Source organism: Schistocerca gregaria, chromosome X, assembly GCF_023897955.1.
Source record: "Schistocerca gregaria isolate iqSchGreg1 chromosome X, iqSchGreg1.2, whole genome shotgun sequence".
NCBI classification, from domain to species: domain Eukaryota; kingdom Metazoa; phylum Arthropoda; class Insecta; order Orthoptera; family Acrididae; genus Schistocerca; species Schistocerca gregaria.
The window spans coordinates 38,970,886-38,985,210 of NC_064931.1; positions in this window are offsets into that span (position 1 = coordinate 38,970,886).

Genomic DNA, 14,325 nt, shown 5'->3' on the forward strand with positions numbered 1-14,325 from the left:
GGCACACAGTTTTAATCTGCCAGGAACTTTCAGTAGCAATTATGTAAGAATACAACACAAATAACAGCAATGTTCGATGCGTAAATGCCATTATTGTTACTGGATTTGCTTACGGAATGTGTTGGGGAGTACACAAGAACAGTGAAAATATACAACAATGAAAATACCATGTAATGCACTCACTTTCAGAAATCTGCATTGAGGACCTTGATGTATACTATTGAATCCATCCAGCATCTAGTGTACGAGCATACTGAGTGGCACCTTGTTTATGGATTTTATGGAAAAGTCTAGCATAGCTTCACAGAGTTTACTCGTCAGAACACTTTCGAATAAGACTGTGCTGTGAATTTCGATACCTGTTGTGTTTCAAAAATGCATCAGATTCATTATATGACACTGAGGCATAATTATGCGCATATTTTAATTTGTTTATATCCCTAAATATATTAAGCCAAATTTTAAAAAAAGAGTAATAAATGGTCGTCTCCCTCTCTAAATTCTGTTTCATTTCATCAAAAAACTTCCAACTTGTTACATATACATCCTCTATATACACTGTCAGACAAAAAGAAAATGACACAATGTAACGGAAGTGTCCGAATGGGACGGAGATAAGTAGATGTGATGTACATGTACACAAAAACAAATGAATACAGTTTCAGAGAATTTGGATGATTTATTCGAGACAAAGAGCTTAACAAATTAAGCAAGTGAATAATGCGTTGGTCCATCTCTGGTTTTTGTGCAAGCAGTGACGGAGTTGTTGGATGTCATCCTGACGGATATCGTGCAAAATTCTGTCCAGTTGACGAGTTAGATCGTCAAAATAGCGAGCTGGTTGGAGGGCGCTACCCTTAATACTCCAAACGCTCTGAATTGGGATGAAATCCAGAGACCTTACTTGGCAACGTAGAGTTTGGCAAACACGAGGCCAAGCAATAGAAACTGTTGCCATGTGCAGATGGATATTATCTCCGACCTGGAATCTCATTGACTGGAGTAGAATTGTCTCAGTGATGAGTCCCATTTCGAACGGAGTCTCGATGACCAGAAATGTCGTGTCTGGATATGCCTTGGACAGTGACTGTCGTTCTCCCAACAACAAGGAGCAATGGTCTAGGGTGGCATTTCTTTTCATAGCGGGACCCCATTGGTTGTCATCTGCGGCACTCTTACAACACAAACGTAAGTCGACGACATTCTACGTCCCGTTTTGTTGCCCTTCATGGCAAGCCACCCTGGGCTTATATTTCAGCAATATAATCCCCAACCATATATGACGAGAGTTTCTACTGCTTGACTTCGTGCTTGACAAACCCTACCTTGGCTAAAAATTCTATCAATCAATGCCTAGCTGAATAAGTGCTTGCATAAGGACCAGAGGTGGACTGACGTTATTGATTTGCTCAATTTTCGAAACTCTTTCTCTTGAATGAACCGCCGCACGGGATTAGCCGAGCGATCTGGGGCGCTGCAGTCGTGGTCTGTGCGGCTGGTCCTGGCGGAGGTTCGAGCCCATCCTCGGGCATGGGTGTGTGTGTTTGTCCTTAGGATAATTTAGGTTAAGTAGTGTGTAAGCTTAGGGACTGATGACCTTAGCAGTTAAGTCCCATAAGATTTCACACACATTTGAACACTTTTTTCTTGAATGAACCGTCCAATTTTTCTGAAATTATAATGGTTTGTTTATCTGTACACGTACATCGTATCCACATATTTCCCCTCTGTTCAGATAATACCTTCCTCATGCCTCTTTTCCTTCTCTTAGAGTCTATGACAGGTTTGGAGTAGAAAGAAGAAGTGGGACTAGAGTTTAACAAAGTAGATTGATTTCAAAATTGTAGTATATTTTCAAAATATATTTTGCCCTTCATAAATCAGGTGAGTAATAAGTTTTCCAGTTCAGCAGATAATTTGATTTCACAGGTATAAAGTTTTAGTATGTTATCAAAATGTTGATACTGGTTTTCCACTACAGTCACCATTTATAAATCAGCTGAATAGTAGGTTTTTCAGTTCAGCTGTTAATGACACGTTTTTGTACAAAACTGCGTACAAAATTTACAAAATAATAGGTCTCACAAGTTAGAACAATTTGCACTCAAATATCTTTTCGAAAAATATATAATATGTTCGGGGGTAACATCAAGAGCCGGCACGTGGGCCTGGAATGTTACAGCAGAGAGGGCTGTGAGACGACGTCAGCCAATAGTACACTGACTAGCACAATACCAAGGCAGGAGCGGCCTCTATACAAAGAGAATGTAAGCGCTGCGCCTCCTAGCCACGGCCAGAGTGAAGACGCGCTGTCGTACAAACGCTGCACCACTCACTTACCAACTGTATTGTTTTGCTTGCGTCGAAATTGTATATACCAAAAGACATTGATTATTTGTATGTCACCATTTGCTTGCGACACATCTTTGCCAATACGCAAAGTTAAGTATTGCCAATTTAACTCACTGTAATAAACTCCATTAGTTTAGTTTGCTAAAATCGTCGTCTAGCGATCCCAGAAAACAGCTTCCTAGGCACCCTATATTAGATGAACGGGCAGGGTGCTACACTGAAGACGAGTTATAAGAACCCAGTGCCTGGCAGCCACTGAATTTCCTTTTGTGTTTTCTGGCGCCTTAATTCTCTCTTGTCTTTTATTGCCAGGGTTGACTTGCTTTAACAGTCTCTTATCGTTTTTGTGCTAATCAGTGGTTTCAGGTGGGTGTTGCAGAAATTTTCTTTGCTTTTGTACTTATTTTTCTCGCTTGCCTTGTCTGTTTCTTGCATTTGTCTCTTCCAACGTACCCACCCCACCTATCCCACCTCCGCTCAGGCGCCACAGCTGCCAGCATTAGACGCAATGCAGCTAATGCGATGTTTCAGTTTCAGAGCGAGTAGATATCCGTGCTGCAAAACGTGATACACCAGCTTCTGGCGAGACAAAGTACTAATGCATCACAAACAACACCTACCAAAAAAAATGGTTCAAATGGCTCTGAGCACTACGGGACTCAAATGCTGTGGTCATCAGTCCCCTAGAACTTAGAACTACTTAAACCTAACTAACCTAAGGACATCACACACATCCATGCCCGAGGCAGGATTCGAACCTGCGACCGTAGTAGTCGCACTGTTCCGGACTGCGCGCCTAGAACCGCGAGACCACCACGGCCGGCAACACCTACAGCAGCTACGAGTTTTATACCGCCTTTCGCCAGTTTCGTGAACAAGAAGAGGAATGAGTCGAGTGATTGCAACAGTATGAAGCCCTCGTGAATGCTCACAGTGTACCAGATACTGTGGAACTCCCCTATCTATTGTCGACGGTGGGCAGTGCAGTGTTTAGACTCATCCACAAACTGTTCCCTAACGCCATTCCAGACGAACTTTCGTATGATCAGGTTGCAGATTCGCTATTAACTATTATGACCAGAAGTGAAAATGGTAGCAGCTAGGCATCAATTTCTTAAGTTTAAAAACTGTCAAAACAAACCTATCGTGAGTGGGTAACAGATTTGCAGAGAATGACAATGAAATTCAAATTCGAATGCGCTTTTGGTGCTTTATATTCAGATGTTACGTTTTGTGATGAGATTGTGTACAGTGTAAGTGATGTCAAGCTCAGAGAAACAGTCGAACCCATCATTTCAGCAACTACTGCAAATACTAGATGAGTACGATTCAGGTGCCCTGTTGAGCCGTAGCAGTTTGTCAGGCTAAGGCCCTAGCTTGCGACCGGCCCATTCGCCAGCGGCGGCTCGCAATCGCCACGCCGCGTAAACAACTCTCCGTGCCACGTAAGCAGCTCGCTAAACAGGCGAACAGAATTAAGGCGTACCTTTGGTTTTATTCGTGGCACAAACGCCAAGACTGTTCCTCCCAACAAGTACAGTGTTACACTTGTGGCAAGAAAGTACATGTACGATCTATATGTTTGCAACAGAACAAACATAAGAATTCGGCCCACTCACATAGATCTAGTCACAAGGTCCATGTCATTAATGCAGTATATTCAAAGTCTACAACAGGCACTAGCAAAACTAGCAAGCGAGTAGTTCCTTCAGTGCTATGCCAGTCTTTTGTTCATTTGCTTCTTTGTGGGAAATGTGAAATTTCAGTTGGACACGGGTGCCCTGTTACATTACTGAACCGTAACACAAATGAACTGTTAGGCTCCCCGTGCCTGTCTAAAACTGGCATGCATCTGATGGCTTATAATGGACAAGACATTCCCGTTCTCCGAAAATGTATTATGCCTGCCGTGTATCGCTCGCATATGCAAACAGTGACTTTTACGGTGCTGCAATCACGCGGTTGAGAGAATATATTTGGTCCCGATTAATTTGATTTGTTTGACTTTCGCATAAAAAGTGTTGTCCAAAGCTCAGTGTAACCATTCACAAATTGAGAAAGAGGCTTTGGCCATTGTGTATGGTGTCAACAAAATTGGTTCAAATGGCTCTGAGCACTATGGGACTTAACATCTGTGGTCATCAGTCCCCTAGAACTTAGAACTGCTTAAACCTAACTAACCTAAGGACATCACACACATCCTTGCCCGAGGCAGGATTCGAAACTGCGACCGTAGCAGTCGCGCGGTTCTGGACTGAGCGCCTAGAACCACTGGACCACCGCGGCCGGCTGGTGTCAACAAATTCCACCACTATTTGTATGGCAGGAAGTTCTACTTAGTAACGGATCACAACCCATTGCACTCCTTGTTTCATCCGAAGAAACCGGTTGCTGTAGGAACTGCCAAAAATTGCGAAGATGAGCTTCGTTGATGTCTCAATACCAGTACGTGATTGTGTATCGTCCGGCAGTTCAACATGGTAATGCGGACGCTCTTTCACGTCTTCCGATTGGCCCTGATACAGACTTTGACGCCTCTGCTGCATCTTGTTGTCACATCAGTGCTCAGGATTCTGAATTGCTTCACCAGTTTCCGCTGAACCATAGGATGATTGCACAGGCCATGGAAGTTGATTCAGATTTTAACATTTTGCTAACATACATTCGTACATCCAGACCTCGTTGCTTGCATAGCATAAAGAACTGTGTAGTGCGCCGATAATCTGCACATCAGCATAGCCTCGCTATACAGAAAGACGTGATTCTTGTTCAAAATGACAGTGGACAGTCACGTGTGTCGATCCCAAAAGCTTTGCAAAAAGAAGTGTTGCAGTTACTTCACCAAGAACAGAGGGGGATTGTTCGTACGAAACAGTTAGCGAGTCGACACTGCACTTGGCAGAATATGGGCACTCAAATAGAACAGGTAGAGTCACAGTGTCACGCATGTGCCAAAAATCAGCCCTATCCGCCTCAAAAATTCTATGCTTGCCCTAAGTTGCAATCGCCGTAGCAACGTGTCCAAATAGACATTGCGGGACCTTTTTTGAACACTCGTTTGTTGTCGTAGTTGACTGGTATAGCAAGTTTCCTTTTGCTCTGCCAATCAACTCGACAACGTCACGTAGCCCAATTCAGGTGTTGTCCTCTATTTTTTGCCTCGAAGGTCTACATTAAGTCATGGTATCAGACAACGACCCTCAGTTCACGTCAAATGAATCTGAAACATTCTGTGAACGCAATGGCATACAGCATCTAACGAGTGCACCGTTCCATCTACAGTCAAACGGCGAAGCGGAACGTTTTGTCGGGACCTTCAAGCAGCAGATGGCCAAACTTCGCTCCGCACACACCGGAGATCAAGCACTGAAACTGTTTCTTGCCTCGTATCGTTCGCACCCACGAGATGGATCATCGCCGGCGGAATTGCTTCACAGCCGCCGCCATCGGACACTGCTCCACGTGCTCCACTCTCCTCAACTTCCGTCGCCGAAGGAAGGTCGTTTAAGTATCGCTTCGCGCCGCACAATATTGTGTTTTACAGGGTTTTTAGCGGCAGCAGACGGCGGGCGCGAGGCGATGTCTTCCGTCGACTTAGCGCTTGCATGTATCTAACTTCAGGTCCAGAAGGATTGCACCGCCGACATCACAATCAACTCGGCCGCTGTCATGTGCACAGTGAACTGAGGGCCGTTGTCTGACACTACGACTTCAGGTAGACCTCCGACAATGTTTAGGAAGAGTAGGACTGATGCTATGGGACGTAGTGTGTGCATTGCATTTAAAAGCAGTCTGAGATCGGTACTGGGTCGGACTGTGAAGTAGGCTGCATAAAGCTGTAAATCAGACAAGGATTGACCATTGTATTAGTATGTTTTTATAGACCACCAGCATCCGCAACAAACGTCGCAGAATGTTTCAGGGAAAGTCTTGAGTACATAGGAAATAAATATCCAAGTTATCCGTCAGTTATAGGTGGAGACTTTAACCTGGCATCTATTGACTGGGAAAATTACACGTTTATCACAGGGGGCAGAGGCAAAGACTCGTGTGAAATGATTCTAGGAGCACTATCAGCATACAACCTTGAGCAATTGGTTAGAAAACCAACTCGAGATTCGAACATATTAGATATCTTGGCGACAAACGGACCTGATCTTTTTGAGGAAGTTAATCTAGAAGAAGGTATCAGCGACCATAATGTCGTTGTGGCTTCTATGTCAGTGGAAGTTGCAAAAAAACCAAAGAAACAGCGTAGAGTTTTCTTGTTTGGGAAAGCAAGTAAAAGTGTCATTAATGAATATCTTCATAGTCAGCTCCAATCATTCACTGCGGGACACAAAGATATTGAGATTCTGAAAACAACCCCAAAAATTTCGGTCGTACATAAAATCTATGAACGCTACAAATAACACAATACCTTCTCTTGCTGACAGTACGGGTAATGTAACGGATGATGATAAACAGAAGGACGAAATTCTAAACCAAGCTCTCAAAAGCTCGTTTACGGTAGAGAACTGCAGCACCATTCCCCCTTTCATTTATCGAACAAACGCAAGGATGACTGACATAGTGTTTAGAGTATCTGGGATTGTAAAACAGTTAAGATCCTTAGACGCCAGGAAGGCGTTTGGCCCAGACGGTATCCCCATAAGATTTTATGTTGACTGTGCTACAAATATAGCTCCATTCTTCTCCATCATCTATCAGAGTTGGAACAGCCGAAAGTTCCACGGGACTGGAAGAAGGCCCAGGTCATAGAAATCTATAAAAAGGGGGGAAAATCGGATGCACATAATTACCGGCCAATTTCACTGACATCGGTTTGCTGTAGAATCATGGAACATATTTTGTGTTCATACATAATGACCTTTCTAGACTCTGAGAAGCTCATCTGCAGAAACCAGCTCGGTTTTAGGAAACAGCGGTTATGCGAGACACAACTGGCCCTCTTTGTGCATGATATAGAACAGGCTCTAGATACCGGCTCACAGGTTGATGCCATATTTCTCGACTTTCGAAAGGCCCTCGACTCAGTTCCGCACAGTCGCTTGCTCCAAAAAGTGCGCGCTTAACGTCTATCCGATGACGTATGCGGTTGGATAGAAAGTTTTCTAACATACATGTCGTCCTGAATGGGGTGACTTCAACAGAAACAAGCGTAACTTCAGGTGTGCCCCAGGTCAGTGTAATAGGTCCGCTGCTTTTTACGATTTACATAAACGATCTGGTTGATGGTATTGACGGCGCCATTAGACTGTTTACCGATGATGCTGTAGTCTACAGGAAAGTAGTATCACACGGAAGTTGCGAACAAATCAATGAGGATTTGCAGAAAATAAATGCGTGGTGTAATGACTAGCAGTTATCTCTCAATGTTAATAAGTGTAAGCTACTGCGTATAACAAGGCGAAAATCCCCATTAACGTACGAGTACAAAATAAATGCTCAGTCTTTGGAAGCGGTAACATCAGTAAAAAAAAAAAAAAAAAAAATGGTTCAAATGGCTCTGAGCACTATGGGACTTAACATCTATGGTCATCAGTCCTCTAGAATTTAGAACTACTTAAACCTAACTAACCTAAGGACATCACACAACACCCAGCCATCACGAAGCAGAGAAAATCCATGACCCCGCCGGGAATCGAACCCGGGAACCCGGGCGTGGGAAGCCAAAACGCTACCGCACGACCACTAGATGCGGGCTAACAGCAGTCAAGTATCTTAGTGCGACTATTCGAAACGAGCTCAAATGGAATGATCAGATTCCACAAGTAACGGGCAAGGCGAACTCTAGATTGTGGTTTATTGGTAGAATGCTGAAGCGATGCATTCCTTCAACAAAGGAAATTCCTTACACTACGTTAGTTCCTACAGTCTTAGAGTATTGTTCGTCTGTATGGGATCCTTACCAGTCGGTTCTGATTCAAGAGATCGAGAAGGCCCAAAGAAGAGCCGCAAGGTTCGTGACTTGTACATTTAGCCATTGCAAGAGCATTACAAATCTCATAGAAAGTTTGAGGTGGGACACAATTGCAGATAGACGACGCGATTAACAGAGGGGGCTGCTCACTAAATTCCGAAATCCGATCTTCGCCGAGGATGTAGAGCATATATTACTACCAGCGGCTTTCAAATCGCGCAATGATCACCATTGAAAGATAAGGGAAATTACAGCTCGTATTGAGGCGTTCAGACAGTCGTTTTTCCCTCTCGCGATCTGCAAGTGGAACAGAGGTGGGAAATATGACTTTGGCGCGAATTGTGCCCTCCGCCACACACCGCTCGGTGGCTGGCGGAGTATAGATGTAGATGTATATTGTCGTGTGTCTCTTCCCCCACATTCTCCGATTCCGAGGAGAGCGCGGCCACAGCAGCTGCCAGAGGTGTCATCACGACACCGAGCCGGCGCCTTCTCCGCCTCCTCCCGTCCTGCTGATGCAACTGGACTTGCCCACACCTACGTCTGACTATTGGCCTCCGGGGGAAGTTTCCGCCGGATGGCGGGGTACGGCCGGAAGCTCGACGCCCCTTGCAGCCACAGCGTCCACCCTCGCGCCTCCGTCGCTTTGGCGGGGAAGAATGTTCCGGCAGAACTTAGAGCCTCGGCACGTCGGCCTGGGACGTTACAGCAGAGAGGGCTGTGAGACGACGTCAGCCAATAGTGCGCCGATTAGGACGACACCGAGAGAATATAAGAGCCGCTCCGCCTAGCCGCGGGAGACGCGCGTCCTACAAACGCTACAGCAGTGGCTTATCCACTGTACTGTTTTGCTTGCACTGAAATTGTGTATATCGAAGGATGTCGATTGTTTGCATCCATTTGCTTGCGACACACCTTTGTGAATACGCAAAGTTAAGTAATGTCAATTTAACTGACTGTAATAAACTCCATTAACATTATTTGCTTGAATTGTTGTCTATCGATCCAAAAAACAGCTTCCTAGGTACCCTACATTAGACGAGTGGGCAATATACTACATAATTGTTTGGAGTCATTTTACAGCTTAGAACAATTATCCATATTTCACAATGTTGTAGCACAATTTTGCATTTGCGTGTTTCCAAAATATACAATAATACATCCAGTACGGCCAACAGTTTTTGTTGTTGCACATGACACGAAATTTTTACACAGTATGAGATTTTACAGTTCGCCTGTGAGACATAACATGAAAAACAGTATGTTACACATTAAAACAGTAAGTAAGTGTGGGAATTAAATTTTATTAGTATTGCAGTAACGCGGCTAAATGTAGTAGCTTCACCTAGAGATATAAGACCGTGTTTCAGGATACAAACTTCATGTAACTGAATGCTCTGAAATCATGAAGTTAAACACTAGAGCAGCAGAGGGCACTGACAGGCTTAGAAAACAAGAGCACATTCGGTCACCAGTTTGTGTGTTTGGGGGGGGGGGGAGAGCGTTCACATCATCGCCTACTATAAAACTCGCGCTCTCTTCAAGCTCATTCGCAGAGTGACACTGTTGTAATTGCATCACGGATAGCGATAGAAGAGCATCTCTACTAATTTTCAGGATACTCTGGTAAATTCAGCTAGTGTCTACAAGCTGCAACCATCTTGGAGTCCACCGACGACCGGCAGTGGAGGGGACTTTTGAAGTGCAAGCCACGGTTCTGCCAGTTACAGTGGTGTTGAGGATGAAGAACTGGGCTGCCCACGTGTAAGCTGCATAGCTCGGGCGTGGAGCGCCTGTGTCACCACTACTGGGCAGCATAAGTACATGCTGGGACCGCCACTGGGACTGTCCTTCTTGCTGGTGTGTGTTCCGCCATTACGGCATCTCGGCAGCTGACTATAGGGGTATGCAATTTTCTGGGAACGAGCCTAAATGCAGCTTCATTCGTACAAAGCGCTAAGGCTACGACGCTGGGCTGCGGTGAAGCACGGTCGTTGCACCCTCGCGGCACCGACCACAGACAATGCCAGAGTTCCTCACCGGGCACTGACGTTCCATGTCGGGCATGACGACTCTGGGCATTCGCTGCTAGCCAGAGCCAGCGAGAAGAATAAAAAAAAGATTCAAATGGCTCTGAGCACTATGGGACTTAACATCTATGGTCATCAGTCCCCTAGAACTTAGAACTACTTAAACTTAACTAACCTAAGGACATCACACAACACTCAGTCATCACGAGGCAGAGAAAATCCCTGACCCCGCCGGGAATCGAACCCGGGAACCCGGGCGCGGTCCTCTCGAACTCCTAATAACAACATGAACCTGACTTGGGACATCACAAATACGATGTTCGTTTCTATGGCTAACAGCAGGAAAATCTACGCTAAATCACATACGGAATATTAAACAGTAATATATGTGTGTGATAGTACTCTGCCTACATACACACATCCACATACACATTTTCGCTGTATACCACACACAAATATCCCCTCTCTCTATGTCATCCCAGTGAATAGTGTGAACACAGTGAAGTTACAATAGCATTTTCACAAATGACGTGCTTATCGTCATAACATGACTGATGACTGGTTTTCAGCTGCGACACACTAGGCACCAGATGTCATCGTGATTGAAAACTGAGCTGGTACACAATATGTGGAGGAACAGGTGTATCATCTGCACAAACAACACCACACAGGCACTCCAAATAATCTTCAACCGCGAGAGCAATTGTGGCCACGTGTCCATCTCATGGTGACACCGCCGGCCGCGGTGATCTCGCGGTTCTAGGCGCTCAGTCCGGAACCGCGCGTCTGCTACGGTCGCAGGTTCGAATCCTGCCTCGGGCATGGATGTGTGTGATGTCATTAGGTTAGTTAGGTTAATTAGTTCTAAGTTCTAGGCGACTGATGACCAGAGATGTTAAGTCGCAAAGTGCTCAGAGCCATTTGAACCATTTGAACCATGGTGACACCTGTCTCTCTACAATTTTTGAGCAGAGACCTACAAACTCCACAGTCTGCAGCACATTCACCTTGTCTTTGATTAAGCCGATAATATTATTTTTACTGGTGTTATGTTGTAAAGATTATCAGGTGCATATCCAAACACGTTGTATGCAAATGGGTAGCACCCGATTACTTCATACGGTTCACAATCCTTCAAGCAGTAGAGGAAGAAGACTGTTTTCGTATAAAGTAACTTCGAGTCTTCAAAAGGAGTTTTTAAAATCCATAATGAAACTCCTACAAGTGGAGGTTAAATATATTCAATATGCACATACACATAAATACGTTTTGTGAACTGAATTGGAACCTTTGCCATTTCCAGAGCTGCAAATTCTCTGTGGAAGTTTGTGACCTGTTTAAAATTTGACCTGTCGATCAACTTTCTCCTGCCTCAACGTACTTCCCACAAGCTGACTAAACAAATATCTGACTGGTTTATAATGTTTTGGGTTGCTTTCTCAAATTCTCAAAAGGTAGTTATTTATTATCTTGCAAAAATTTTTGGCAAATAACATGTTGCAAAACCCCGCTTTTTGGAATTTTCTTCAATGTAGATCTTCCGTTAGGGACAGTGTTTGTATTCAATAGCGCGAGTCACTCTCCTACGTTCCAATCCCAGCTTGTGAGACATTTCTAGAGATTCCGATTATTTATTGTTTTGGGAGCCATTTAGTGGGACTCGGTGATCTGGAGTTAGTGGCAAAGCACTGTATGCATTGCTACTAAGTCCAGTGGCCTGTATCACAATCTGCCGCCACATTTGAAAAATCATCTAATCTGGCGATTGCATCACTAGTCAGAAACCATCCAATAGTTGGAGGTTGTTGCATGGCACTCCTGTGTTCATTGTTAACATCTATGTACAGGATGTAGCTTCAGATGCCAGATGTTTTGTTCAACATTTCACCCATTCACAGGTTATTTGTCCTCTTGAGCCTACAGACACATTGGCAAAATCTCCTGTGAATCCCACAGTCAAAACACATTCATGCAAGGAAAAGCACGTGAGCACTGGTTAAGAGTTCGATTTCGACATTTCTGTTTGAACATGGTGTCCCACTAAATCCCAGGCATGGTATAGTAGAATGTAGGATCCAGATTGTATGTTTCCAAGTACACACAACAGAACTGTTCGAAAATGTCTACAAGTAAGCGTACATCTGTGTACATACATTACTGGCCATTAAAATTGATACACCACGAAGATGACGAGCTACAGAAGCGAAATTTAACCGACAGGAAGAAGATGCTGTGATATGCAAATGATTAGCTTTTGAGAGCATTCACACAATTTTGGCGCCGGTGGCGACACCTACAACGTGCTGACATGAGGAAAGTTTCCAACCGATTTCTCATACACGAACAATTGTTGACCGGCGTTGCCTGGTGAAACGTTGTTGTGATGCCTCCTGTAAAGAGGAGAAATGCGTACCATCACCTTTCCGACTTTGATAAAGGTCGGATTGTAGCCTATCACGATTGCGGTTTATCGTATCGCGACATTGCTGCTCGCGTTGGTCGAGATCCAATGACTGTTAGCAGAATATGGAATCGGTGGGTTCAGGAGGGTAATACGGAACGCCGTGCTGCATCCCAACGGCCTCGTATCACTAGCAGACGAGATGACAGGCATCTTATCCGCATGGCTGTAACAGATCGTGCAGCCACGTCTCGATGCCTGAGTCAACAGATGGGGACGTTTGCAAGACAACAGCCATCTGCACGAACAGTTCGACGACGTTTGCAGCAACATGGACTATCAGTCTGTTCGGAGTCCTTCTTCATTGGATATCTTATACAGAGTGATTCGGGTTAACATTTAAAAATCTCCAAAGCGATGTAGATGACGCCGAGACGAGTAACCTAATATACGACACAGGAGTCCTTAAATGTCGGGAAATACCCCAAAGGTGGTTGACGAATTTTGAACATGCGACGTCACCAGATGACGTACCTGGTCGCATGTGTATGTCACGAAAACAGAACAAACAACAAAATAAAAATAAATAATACAAAAAGCAAAAAATCTACTACCATAATGCGAGAGAGCTATGCGAGAGTACGGTAATTTGCGGTACTGTCAGACGACGGCTCAGTCTCCTGCTTGTGCATAAGTGCAGACTGCACTGTACTCAAGATTTTTAGAACTCCACACCTGGCACAGACAATTAATCACTGAAGTCACTAATTAGTGGCCGATTTACACGCAAGCACGTGATGCGCACAGACAACGAGTAGCCGACTTCGACCAGAAAGTCTTTCGTGCGAAATGGGCTCTACAACATGCCACGAAAGTAAAGTAATCTTTAAAATGTGGATTAAGAAGGCTAAAACGCACAAAACCCGCTACTATAACATGAGTGAGTGTGGTGGAGAGAATAGAAAAAAATGGTTCAAATGGCTCTGAGCACTATGGGACTTAACATCTATGGTCATCAGTCCCCTAGAACTTATAACTACTTAAACCTAACTAACCTAAGGACAACACACAACACCCAGCCATCACGAGGCGGAGAAAATCCCTGACCCCGCCGGGAATCGACCCCGGGACCCGGGCGTGGGAAGCGAGAACGCTACCGCACGACCACGAGATGCGGGCGAGAGAATAGATGTAAGAGGACGACGTCACATAAAAATCATCTTCCTAAGAAATCTTGACAGAGTGGTTCCGTTCCTTGTGCTCTGTGTGAACCTACTGCAGATTGTTTTTGACTTTTCATTCCGGTCGTTCCGTGCCGACAAGTGTAAATCCATCCTTCCTTTGCGCCCACGATTCATTTAAGATATTGCATGCAGGCTCTATAGTAGAGGAATACTACTGTAGGAATAGGCATACTGAACTTGCACCTTACGATGTTACTTTTATTTCCGTTGTTCAGTAGACCAGCAGTATAACGTAGCCTAGTGTTACCTACAAACAAGCACTGAGGAGTATTAATATTTGAAATACAAAAATTTTAGATTAGACTTAATTGTGTTATGAATATCAGTTGAATTAACAAATTGCTGCAAGTAGTCACAATCGTTACTGTTTTCCCT